This window comes from Phaseolus vulgaris, chromosome 4 (assembly GCF_051622355.1).
Source record: "Phaseolus vulgaris cultivar YP4 chromosome 4, ASM5162235v1, whole genome shotgun sequence".
Taxonomy (NCBI): Eukaryota; Viridiplantae; Streptophyta; class Magnoliopsida; order Fabales; family Fabaceae; genus Phaseolus; species Phaseolus vulgaris.
Window position 1 is genome coordinate 40,796,872 of NC_143501.1, and position 11,064 is coordinate 40,807,935.

At 30.2% G+C, this 11,064-nt stretch overlaps 1 pseudogene; it reads right to left on the reverse strand.

Annotated features, from left to right (window-relative positions):
* Window positions 1–513: 513 nt before the first annotated feature.
* LOC150028067 (putative zinc finger A20 and AN1 domain-containing stress-associated protein 8 pseudogene) lies at window positions 514–966 on the reverse strand (annotated as a pseudogene).
* Between the last annotated feature and the right edge of the window lie 10,098 nt (window positions 967–11,064).

Genomic DNA, 11,064 nt, shown 5'->3' on the forward strand with positions numbered 1-11,064 from the left:
ATTTTTATTCAGTGTATCATTTCTAGTATATTTAGTTTGAATTTAAATTTTATTATATATTTTTTTAAAATACGAATAGTTAAAAATATATCACACGTAAATTATTTATCTCAAACTAGATCTATTACAAATCTAAAATATATTTTAAACATAGAAAACATTTACTTATTAAAATATTAAAATTTAAAATTATTTTATTACATTCTGTAAATTATAATATAATTACTTTCCTTATTATTTATAATATAAATTGATTGAAGAAAAACCTTTCGACAGTTCTTATACAAATTTTCGTCATCCAAGCTATTTTGTTTTTCTGTAGTTTATATATGTACAAAATAAATAGACAAACAAAATTTTTATTTAGAGATTATTCAAAATAAATAGACAAACAACTTTTCAATTCATAATACCAACATTTATAATTAATGATGAATTTCAACTCAATTAATCTAAATCATATATGACTCATTGTAGAAATGGATTACAATAAAGAAAATGAAAAAATTAATGCTAAATTCTATGTTTTAGCTTATCACTAATGCATAAAGGATTTTCTTTAATCAAAACTTCACGACCAATTTTCTTCCAATCTATTTTGCATGCATGCATCTCTGGATATCTATGTGAACCACAGAAAACATCTCCACAACGACATTGGAAACCTAATAACCCAATCCTCTTCTTGCAACTGTTACATCTCTTTCTTTCATTCTTCTTATTCACATCAGAAAAAGAAGTCATATCATGAATTATAGAACTTGTAGAACTTTCAGAAATACATGATGTTACCTCAAAATAATTTTTTTTGTTATTCATGTTATTTGCTTCACACTCTGCACCCTTACAACCCTTTGCTTTGGTGTTGTTTTCTTTGAGATAATCTTTGTAGCACTTTGAACAAAGGTTCTTGTTGGTAGGAGAACCATTGAATCCACAACCATTAGCACAAAGTGATGTAACCATGGTGTTTGACTTAACGAAAAAGCTTTGAAGAAATAGTAATATCACCTCACAAATTTGAATTCAAGAGAATGAGAAAAGTGAGGAACAATAGAGAAACTTAAAGAGTCTTTATAACTAAAAAGTATGATAAATTTATGAAGAAATCTTATCTTATTAGATTATCTAACATATCTTAATCAAATATAATTTTTCTTATATAAGATATTTTATCTTTTATATATATATATATATATATATATATATATATATATATATATATTAGTAAATATTGTTTAAAAGGTACAGTGACAACAAAAAGTTTTTACCATGTATAGTTGGAAATTTTAAGAGAAATATAATTTTTTTATAACGATTTAAATCTGATAATATTTTTAAATTATCAATATGTTAATTTTAAATTAATAAAAAAAACAATTTCAAATCACCTCAAAACATGAAATTCTAAATTCATCGTTTAAAAAAAGTTGTAAATTAACAAAAGTCAATAAAACTTAAAAGTTAAAGGATTTTTTAGTAAATTTTATTTAAGAAAATATTTAAGCTAAAATTAAGATCTCAAAAATTTAATTTAATTTCAGTAGCATAAATTAAAAGATTACTTAACTTAATTTCAAAAATCTTGTCAGTTTTTATTATGTTCCTCTCTCTTTCTCTCTCTCGTTTGTTTTTATTTTCTAATTTCTTTGTTTTTAATATTTTATAATTTCTATAAAAAAATTAATAATTCACTTATCATTATCTTTATATTCAATTTCAATTTTATTATCTTTTTTATATGTGAATAAAATATATATTTTATTATTTTCTTCACTCTACTTTTAAGATATCTCTTATTATTAATTATCATTTTGGATTTACATGATAATAATTTTTCTTTTACTTAACCTGTAAAATTCATAACAAAGACATACGAATTAAATTAAGTAAATTTTTCTTAGAACAAGTATCATTTAATTATATTCCTATAAATTATCATTCAAAAATTAATTTGATTTTATTGTTGAAAGTTGAAAATATTGTTTGCACGTACTTCGAATATGTGTTGTAATATATTTTTAAATTTATCAATTAACAATAAAAAAAAATTGTAATAAAAAAATCAGCAATCTATTTAAGAATCATTCTTAAAAGTATTTAGGTTTTAATTTTTTTATCTATATAAAAAGAGATGTGAAAAATTACAATAGTAAACACGTCTAAAAATTTTAATTTATGATATATATTTATTTGATTATTTTGATGATTTGGTTTTATTAAAGTTAGAAATATTGTGTGAGAATTTTTTAAAATTTAAATGATTTAAAAGTATCAATTATTTTCTCATAAATTATTAATCAAACAATAATTATGATTGTTATTTGAATTTTCAATAATTTGATTTCTTTGTTTAAAGTTAAAAATATTGTTGGTGTTGCAAATTTTGAAATTAAGTCATCAAATATTCATGGTAGATAAAAAAAAGATACATAAAAATAAAGAGCAAGATAAAGATGATGTAGGTGTATATACCGGCAATTGAGTTAACTTAAAGTTATTAACTTCTCAATATATATTTTTATAATAAAAATTAAAACATTTTTTTATAAAAGTTATCTATTATACTAATTAAGTTGTAGAAACTTTCATATTAGTTTTTTTAATCAAATTTTTTATTTATATAAAATTAGTTTAAATTCTAAAAAAAAATACTTTTTTTTCTAATTGTTTTAGAACATAAATCTTGTTCGTAAATATCGGATGAATTGTAACACCTCAAAATTACTTCTAACTATTATAATATAAGTTCTAGAGGTTTTTATACAAGCTTAGAGTATTTCAAAAAGGTTCCTAATACTAATATATGATTAGCACTTATATAAATACAATATTCACAATATAAGGTTCAAAACAATATTCTAAAGCCCTCAAAACCCTCCAACCCTTTATGATCATATGCTCGTGTACATAGTACGATCATCGCAGTTCATAATGTATCAAGAAAAAAAAGGGGTAAACTAATGAAAAGAAATTCCATAACATAATTCATGCAAAAAGAACCAATCAGACTAATCACTTATAAGCATTTCTTTAAATGTTTTCATATAAAATTTCAATATCAATTTCATCATTCATATAGACCACACATGGATCTATTTTCAATCACAATCATTGGATTTCATTTCAATCGATAACACTTTGATTTCATTTCAATAACACTAACTACACATGAATCCACTGCCTTCCAGAAGACTCATTAAGTATGCCCCTACCAAAGACTAACATCTAATCCATACATCAAGATCAGGGTAAGTTCAAACATCCAATACCGAGTGTCTATAACGGGACTCGATGTGTATGAACTCCCTCATCAGCTTCTTACCACCTGATATCTTAGTTTATATGACTTAGATGATCACTGAAGCTAGAGGATCTATGTGAAACATAAACTTTTCATACTTAATGTACCATCAAATAACAACTCATACATTATCCCAAATGTATGACATCAATTTCATACAATTTTCACCATTCATATATGATACATATCATTCAATCACATAACATTTAAAAATTCATAACATTTAAGAAACTTTCCAACATCTAAACAATATTTAACTTCCAAACTATCAAAATCTAATATTTATACATGTTCACACAACATAAAATCAAACAATGTTATCAAATAACGTCTCTACAAGAGAAATTGAAACTTGGGACCACGTCCCCTCCACATTCAGATCCTCTAACCTAGAGTACTGTTGAAAGTTAAAGTTAGATTCTCTCCCCTTAACTGATTGTGCCAAATGCTTTAAATAGGTACTCGTGATCTTCTATTTTTGACTAGTTTTCCATCTTCACACTGCATCTCGTGAAATTCCAATTTTGCTGATTCTTAATTTCATTCTTATGACATTAAGCAAATTGTTATAATTAATTATCTGATCCATTCCATGTTTATATCTATATCGTCATACTTACTACATATAACATTGTCAAACAACTTGTCAGCGTGCCCATGCTTTGACTTTATTATCTTTGGAATTCATTTAGATTGATGTCAGAATTTCTTTTCCAATTCATTTGCAGGACCAACCTCAACCTTGGTCCATGTTGTCCGCGGTTGTGGTACTCTATGGGTTATCTCTTTGGTGCGGTCTTCCAAGATTCTTATCAATTGGTATTAGAGATTTCCACCACGTCTCTCTGCTACAAACAAGTAGTGCAAATGGTGATGCACACTGCAATGTTTGTTGAAGACTAGTCAAAGGGCTGATAAGTAAGTATATAGTTGCATGTGTGGTTGCTAGGGCTGCAGGGTGTGGTGTTAGAATTCAACTATAAGGTATAAGGCATGAACCCATGTTGAAAGTATGAGATTCAAATATGCAATTTTGAAGCCCTTGGGATTTTCAACTATAATAGCTAGCATTTGTGTAGTTCTCTTAAGGTTCTTGTCATAGGACAAATAAGTGTCAGGCTTATGAATATTGAAATGGTAGTTGTATGTCCCTAGTCCTCTTAAGAATCACTATCCATATAGATTGCAGCCTCTACAAAGGCCATAGTGATTGTACTGGTGCAAGTTTAGCAATAGATGTAGAAGGATTGAACAAAATTTTAATTTTAAAGAAATTTTAATTTCAAAAGAAATTTAAATCAGATTATTACTTTTTGAAATGATTTATAAATAAATTACGAAATTAAACGAAGATAATTTCGGAATAATAATTTTTTTAAAAATGGTTCAACTATGAAAAACTGTGCAAAACTAAAAATACACTTTCTATTACGGTTATTGCTAAATCTTACATGAAAAATATTATCTTTTATAACTTGTGTTTTCTATGACGGTTCTTTTAAACCTGACATAAAAAGTGAACTTTCTATAATAGTTATACAACCATCATAGAAAGTACAAACTTTCTATATCACCTATATTTATGACGAGTTAAAAAACTGACACAGAAAGGTATATTTTAACCATCATAAAAATATTTTTTCCAATAGTGATAATAAATAAATTTTTATTAATATATTTTAAAATTTTCAATTAATAATAATAAATTTTTGCAGTAAAAGAAAATAGTAAGAAATATAATATATTTCTATTTAGTATGCATATATTAGCATTACAGAAGATTCAATTACTAGTATATAAATAACATTTTACAACAATTTAAAACATTGAAAAGTATACATCTAATTAATATATATATATATATATATATATATATATAACTCTTAGTGAATCAATGAAACACCCTAAACAAAATATAAAAAAGGTTTTAAAAAAATATTTATAAAATTGATGTAAAAAATTTTTTGTTTGAGAATGGTTAAATTATGAAAAAAAATATTTTTGTTTAAAATTTTTTAACGATACTTTAATGACAGATAAAAGTAATTTTGTTTTTTAAAAAATATTTTAACTTTTTATTTTAGTGATGACTTAGACTAAATCCTAATCCCTTTGACTATGTCACCATTATTAAATTAATTTAAGAAAATAGTTGATAAAAGATTCTTGTATTTTTAACCGTTATTAAATTAATTTAAGACAAAAAATTTATAAAAGATAGTTGTACTTTTAATGGTTATTAAAAGTTCTTTGTATATTAGGAAAAATATCCATTATAATAGTCTATTTTATTTGTATAAATCACAATACCTACTTTGAATTGTAACAGCGTGTTTTAAAAAAAAAAACACCAACAGAAGTTTTGCCCCCCACCACCAGTGCCTTTCATTTTCTTCTTTTTCTCTCTCTCTCTCCAATTCTCTTCTCTCCCTCTCTCTTAATTTCTCTCCCAATCTTCATCTATTTTAGAATCTGATCATACCACGCTGTAGCAGAGGAGTTAAGGAACATTTCTACCCGATCAGATTTTCAAACAGAGTAAGTTCATTTTTACTCTAAATATCCTTTGTTCTCTGTTTTTCCTTAGGATTTAGTCATCAATCTTGGTGGGGTCAGTTGAGAAGTTTAATCCTCTCAACTTATTCTATTATATACTTAATTTTTGTTCTGTTTGGATAATTTGCATTAGGCCTATAAATCTTGAAGCTTATCCAAACGGTGGGGAATAAAATTCTAAAAGTTGCTTGGAAAGCAAGCAATTGAGGTAAGGGAAGCTAAATTTAATTTTTAATAGCACCCTAGGATAGAAGATTTGAATGCGGAAGGGACGTGGTCCCAATATTCAATTTCTCTTGCAGGGATGTTGTGTGTTTATTTATATTGGGTTGTTTGTTTATATATTATTTAAATTTGTGGAAATATTGGGTTTTGATGATTTAGTATTAAAGTGTATTTTTTTTATGTCAAATAAATTTTTGAATATTGTGGATAAATTTTTGAATGATATTGTATGACGAAATGGTATGAAATTGGATTCATACATTTGGGATAATGTATGGACTGATGTTTGCTGTGTATTAAGTATTGATGCCTATGTGGTAACAGAGATCTCCGAGCTTCACTGATGATCTAAGTCACATAGACTAAGATATCAGGTGGTGAGAAGCTGATGGGGGAGTTCATGCACACCGTGACATATGAGATGCACGGCTTGGGTTGTATTGAACTTACCCTAATCCTTTATGTTGGATTCGCTGGTAATCTTTGGATCAGGTGTTAGTCTCTGGTAGGACTTACTTAATACGGGTCTTCCGGAAGACGTTGTTTGTTGAATATCTTGGATGTGTAGATCCATGTGAGATCTATGTGATTGTTTTATTGTTGAGATTTGAAGAAGATTGAATAATTTGAGAAATTGATCATGTAACTTGGTTTTCTCTTTTGATTTAATTGTGTATATTATAAAATTTTATTTTCACTAGCTTACCCTTGCTTTTCTTGCTGTGTTTGAACTGCGATGACTGTACTACGTACACGAGCAGATGATCTTACAGGTGTCTGCGGATCAGAAGAGTTTTAGGGCGTTGATTATGAAACTTATATTGTAAATATTTGTATTTCTATATGTCCTAATCATGTATTAGGAATGTTTTGAAAAACTTTATGCTTGTATAAAAATAAGTAGAACCTGTATTGTAATAGTTAGATGTATTTTTCGGAGTGTTACATTTAATGGTATCAGAGCGGTTCATCCTTAGGATAACCTGAGGGTAGTGGGTTTATTTTGTTTCTCCTGCGTGTAGATTTTTGTTTAAGTATAGCCTCAAGACTTAGTTAAAAGTTTCTAATAAGATGTTTGACAAAGTTGATTTCTTGAAATCTTGTTTGTGTTTGAGTCAAATAAATTTAATTGTTATGAATAAAGATGAAAGTATTAAGAATGAAAAGAATCTTGATATAGTGGTGAGGGTGCACACTCATGACTGGATCAAGATTATTTTCTATCTTAATTCTAAGTAGCTAAAGTATATTTTAGAGATAAGTTTTGATTGGTTTTGTATCTATTTTGTGTGATTATTTCTTTTAAGTTAATTTGTATTAAAGATGTAGTTGGAAATTTTTAGTAATTTCTAACCCAATTCTTTATGTGCTTAGTAAATGGCACGTAGACCACCTACTCCTCCTCCACTAGTAGATATGCCCAACTTAGCTCGGGCAATAGAGATGATGGCAACAGCCTTGCAACAACAGAGTGCTACTATGGCACAACAGCATCAGGCTGCCCTTCATCAATTAGAAACAGCTAGATTAGCAGCAGAAGCATCTCAGCTTTATCAACAACCCCATACCTTTAGTCTGGAGGATTTTCTAAGACATAATCCACCCAGATTTAATGGCAAGGTAAAACCAGATGGAGCAGACCAGTGGGTGAGAGACATAGAAAGAATCTTTGAAGCTACTCAATGCCCTGAAGAGAGAAAGTTATCTTATGCCATCTATATGCTTATTAAAGAAGCTGAGTTTTGGTGGATAGGCATGAAGCTGATGGAAGACAAAGGTGAAGATGCTACTTGGGAGAACTTCAAAGTAAGATTCCTAGAGGAGTATTTTCCTGATAGTGTCAGGTATGCAAAAGAAATTGAATTCATGCAGCTGGAACAAGGAAATCTTTCAGTCACTGGATATGCTACTAGGTTCAAACACCTAGCTAGATTCTACACCCAGACCATGACTAAGGCTTGGAGATGTAGAAAATTTGAGTTTGGGTTGAAGCAAGAACTTAAAGAAGTGGTGATTCCTATGTCCATTAGAGATTTCCTTGCTCTAGTGGAGAAAACAAAAGTAGTGGAGAGTTTGAAAAATAGTAGCAGACTTGCTAAGCCTCAAGTGGGAGGACCTTCTAAAAGCATGCCTAAATATGAAGATAGAAAGAAACCTTATTTCAGACTTCAATCTTATAGCAATGGAAGACCCAATTCTCAATCACCACCTAGTTTTAGATGTTTTCGATGCGGTGGGCCACATGTTGTTAGATTTTGCCCTCATCCAGTGTCAAATGTGACATGTGATAGATGTCATAGGTATGGTCATGCAACAAAAGACTGTCGTGTCCAATTGGGAGCTCCAAATTTTGGCGGAGTGCAGCAAGTACAACAAAATAGTAATCAAAAACCCAAAGCTGTTGGCAGAGTTTTTGCTATTAGTGGAGCTGAAGCTTCACAGTCTGATAGCCTTGTTAGAGGTATTTGTTCTATCCTTGGAACACAATTATCTGTATTGTTTGATTCTGGGGCAACCCATTCTTTTATATGTTTTGATTGTGCTAAGAAGCTTAAGTTGCCAGTCCGAGAATTAGAATTTGAGTTGGTGGTATCTACACCAACAGAAGGTATTATAGTAACTTCTTCCCTGTGTGCTGAGTGTCCAGTAATTATAGATGGGCAGAGATACAAGATCAACATGATTTGTATACCTCTAAAAGATTTGGAGGTTATATTGGGAATGGATTGGTTGTCTGCTAATCATATCCTTATAGATTGTGGTCGGAAGAAGTTAATTTTCCCTAAATTAGAAGGAATGCAGGTTATCTCAGCTCATCAGTTTGAGAGAGAGATACAAGAAGGTGCAAAATGTTTTATGCTCATGGCTTGTTCTATAGTTACTAATAAAGTACAAAAAGATATGTTTGTAGTTCAGGAATTTATGGATGTATTTCCTGGTGAGATTCCTGGACTTCCACCTAAAAGAGAGATAGAGTTTGCAATAGACTTGATTCCCGGAGCAGGCCCCGTGTCAATTTCTCCATATCGAATGGCACCAGCGGAGTTAGGTGAATTGAAGAAACAACTAGAAGACTTATTGGAGAAGTAATTCATTCGACCTAGTGTTTCTCCATGGGGAGCTCCAGTGCTATTAGTGAAGAAGAAAGATGGTTCGTCACGTCTATGCATAGATTACAGACAATTAAACAAGTTAACAATAAAGAATAAATATCCTCTTCCTAGAATTGATGACTTGATGGATCAGTTGCATGAGGCAGTTGTCTTTTCTAAGATAGATCTACGCTCAGGTTATCACCAAATTTCAGTGAAAGCGGAAGATGCTCAGAAGACTGCTTTTAGATCAAGGTATGGTCACTATGAATTTCTGGTTATGCCATTTGGGGTGACTAATGCTCCATCTATTTTCATGGATTATATGAATCGGATATTCAGACCTTTTCTTGATAAGTTTGTGGTAGTGTTCATCGATGACATCTTGATCTATTCTCGTACAAGGGAAGAACATGCAAAACATCTTAGAACCGTCTTGAACATTTTGAGAGAAAAACAGTTATATGCTAAACTTTCAAAATGTGACTTCTGGATGTCAGAAAAACAATTTTTAGGACATATTATCTCTGCACAGGGAATATCAGTAGATCCTTCTAAAGTGGAGGTTGTACTTCAGTGGGAACGTCCTAAAACAGTTACAGAAATTAGAAGTTTTGTCGGGTTAGCAGGATATTACAGGAGATTTATAGAAGGTTTTTCTAAAATAGTGGCTCCTTTGACCCAATTGACTAGAAAGGATCATCCTTTTGCATGGACTGAACAATGTGAGAAAAGCTTTGAAGAGTTGAAAAGAATGTTGACTAATGCTCCTGTATTGACAATCCCTGATACCAATCAGTCTTTTGAAGTTTTCTGTGATGCTTCCTATCAGGGATTGGGTTGTGTTTTGATGCAGAATAAGAAAGTTGTTGCCTACGCTTCTCGTCAGTTAAAGGTGCATGAAAGAAATTATCCAACTCATGATCTAGAATTGGCAGCAGTTGTCTTTGCTTTAAAAATATGGAGACATTTTCTTTACGGAGTTAGTTTTAATGTGTTCAGTGATCATAAAAGTTTGAAGTATTTGTTTGATCAAAAGGAGTTAAATACGAGGCAGAGGAGATGGATTGAATTTTTAAAAGACTATGATTTCCAGCTAATATATCATCCTGGGAAGGCAAATGTTGTTGCAGATGCGTTGAGTCGTAAAAAGATACAAATGTCGTTGCTTATGATTAGAGAGCTAGCATTGATTGAAGATTTCAGGAGTATGAATTTGGAGGTTTCCATGTCTTCAAATTGCATTAGTTGTAATATGCTTGTTATAACTAATGAATTTCTGGAGAAGGTGAAGGAGAAGCAATTGGAAGATTCAAAATTGAAGAACTTCATGGGCTTATTAAATACTGACAAAGCTAAAGACTTCTCTTTAGGAGTGGATGGTATTTTGAGATTCAAAAATAGAATATGCATACCAGAGGATAATGAACTAAAGCAAACAGTGTTATCTGAAGGTCATAAAAGCAAACTCAGTTTACATCCAGGAATGACCAAGATGTATCAAGATCTCAAGAAGTCTTATTGGTGGCATGGCATGAAGAATGATGTATCTAAGTTTGTAGTTGCTTGCTTGACTTGTCAGAAATCAAAGATTGAACATCAACGACCTGGAGGCATGTTAACTCAGTTAGACATTCCAGTGTGGAAGTGGGATAGTATCTCAATGGATTTTGTTACCCACTTACCACGTACTTTGAGGAAGCATGACTCTGTTTGGGTCATAGTGGACAGGTTGAAAAAGACAACACACTTCCTACCTATAGACCTGAGAATCTCTATGTGGAAGTTGGCCCAGATTTACATAGATGAAATAGTCAGATTGCATGGTGTACCCTCCAGCATAGTTTCAGATAGAGATCCCAGATTCACCTCAAGATTCTGGCAAAC